Source organism: Sinocyclocheilus grahami, unplaced genomic scaffold (genome assembly GCF_001515645.1).
Source record: "Sinocyclocheilus grahami isolate Dianchi unplaced genomic scaffold, SAMN03320097.WGS_v1.1 scaffold347.1, whole genome shotgun sequence".
In the NCBI taxonomy this organism is placed as follows: Eukaryota; Metazoa; Chordata; class Actinopteri; order Cypriniformes; family Cyprinidae; genus Sinocyclocheilus; species Sinocyclocheilus grahami.
This window is the reverse complement of record NW_015505526.1, coordinates 86490-89077: the sequence shown is the minus strand read 5'-3', so window position 1 is coordinate 89077 and position 2588 is coordinate 86490.

Here is a 2588-nt window from a genome sequence, read left to right as displayed (position 1 = left end):
TTGTCAAAGGAGGGGGCTTTGTAGAAAACGAAGCGTTTGAGAGAGGCGGGGCATAGAGGACCTACAATAATGTACAGTATTTTAAAAATAATGTGTTTTTTGAACATTAAAGCATGTCAACATATTCTGTTACACCAAATAATGATCTTTAAAATAACATCATATGACCCCTTTAATCGGAGGTATGATAGAATGTCTATTTGATCAAATGTTTAAGGCAGGTGAGTTTGATCAGGGAACTCTTGCTTTTCAGTACTGAGTTTTCAAGAGTATTTATAATCAAGATTTCTTTCATTTTGTCCACCATCTTGAATATCTTTTTTTCACTGACTTCCACAAAATGACAAAGGGACTGATGGATTTACGAAGGAAGTTTTTCTAATATGAGGCAACTTACTAAAGCAGTGATACTGAACTGTACTGAAGAGTTTAGCTCCAACTCGAATTAAACATCTCCTAATATCAAACATGCTGACTATGTAGACAGCTCACTAGGTTTTGAAAAGGGGCAATAATCTCACTTTTTCTATTGTTAGTTTTTCATCGTTTTTCTTCTTTTCTTTGACATGGGAAACCTGAGGATAAACAAACATGGATAAAGACAGATGAGAGTTGAATACAGTTGCTGCAGCTGCTTTTATCTGTATGGTTCACTCAATCCTTCATGCACATATTCACATTTCCGTTTCATCATTTAGCAGACGCTTTTATCCAAAGCGACTTACAAATGAGGAGAACAATAGAAGCAAGACCAACGAGAGAGCAACAGTATACAAGTGCTGTGACAAGTTTCAGTTAGTCTAGCACGGTACACATATAGCTTTTTTTTATGTTTTTTTGTAGATAATGGACTTCTGAGGTTGCATATTCTTCTTACCTTCTGCCCTGGTTCAACAGCCTTTGATAATTTGTTCTTCAAAGGAACAATAAATGTAACAACTGCTCTGAGTCTGTGTCATGACAGACCAGGGGCATAGCCATCATTTCAGAAGTGAGGGGGACAGAAATGTTATATATATAAAAAACATTACAATATAACATTTCTGTAATCTATATAACCTACCAGTCAACAGTTTTTGAACAGTAAGATTTTCAATGTTTTATAAAGTAGTCTCTTCTGCTCACCAAACCTGAATTTATTTGATCCAAAGTACAGCAAAATCAGTAATGTTGTGAAATATTTTTACGGTATAAAATAACTTTCTATTTGAATAGATTTTAAAATGGGGGAATTGGTGATCCTCTGCCCATCTTGACTTCTGAGAGACACTGCCACTCTGAGAGGCTCTTTTTATACCCAATCATGTTGCCAATTGACCTAATAAGTTGCAAATTGGTCTTCCAGCTGTTCCTTATATGTACATTGAACTTTTCCGGCCTTTATTGCTACCTGTCCCAACTTTTTTGGAATGTGTAGCTCTCATGAAATCCAAAATGAGCCCATATTTGGCATGACATTTCAAAATGTCTCACTTTCAACATTTGATATGTTATCTATATTCTATTGTGAATAAAATATAAGTTTATGAGATTTGTAAATTATTCCATTCCTTTTTTACTCACAATTTGTACAGTGTCCCAACTTTTTTGGAATCGGTTTGTATATTCAAATAGAAAACAGTTATTAATAGCCTAGTAAAAATATTTCAAAATGTTACTGTTTTGCTGTACTTTGGATCAAATGAATGCAGGCTTGGTGAACAGAAGAGGCTTCTTTAAAAAACATTTAAAATCTTACTGTTCAAAAACTTATGACTGGTAGTGTATAGTCAACTCATTTCTAGCTTTTAATTGGCTTAGAAATCAGATAACTGCTGGACAATAACCAATACGTGTGTTTCACGTGTGTGCATCATATACTCGAAATGTCCTTTCTCACTTTCCGTCAACACGCTCGTCGTCCCGGAAGTAGCATGAGCTGAAATGTTGACAGTGACACCCATAGACATATAGTGACACTCATAGACATATGGTGACACCGCCCAATGTGATAGGACAGGACAGGAGGAGGAGAAAACTGTAGAGGCTGTAAAAACGCTTTCTTTACTCTAGACGGCGCGTGGAAGCCCCGAGCTCCGACCCGCCACTGAACCACACTAAAATGAGTGCCGCAAAAACAGAATGATCTACACGCCATTTTCAGTATGTCTTTTAAATATAGCACTTTTAAAGAGTGCTACCTGACATAAAAAAATAAAAAGATCGCGCAGAATGTTTAAATAAAGACATTGAACGAACACACCACTCTAATAATCACAGACGTCAGTGATTGGCCCATCCGTGCAGCGCTGAGAAAAGTAACACGTACCACGTGCTCAGGCCAGCACCGTGACGCTGAGGCGGTTTTAACCAGAGAGCTTAAAAACAAACAAAAACGTTAAATTAAAAGATATACATACACGGCGAGAATTTACAGCCATTATGAGCTATTTCATCCGTTTTGCTAACTTTATCCAGATTTTCAGGCCCGCCCCCTAAAATACTGTCAACCAACCCGCAAGCGGCAAACTCAAACCCACAAATGATTGACAAGGAGGAGGCGCTTCTGATTGGCTAAACTTAGGAACGCTCCCGCCTCGATTCGTTGT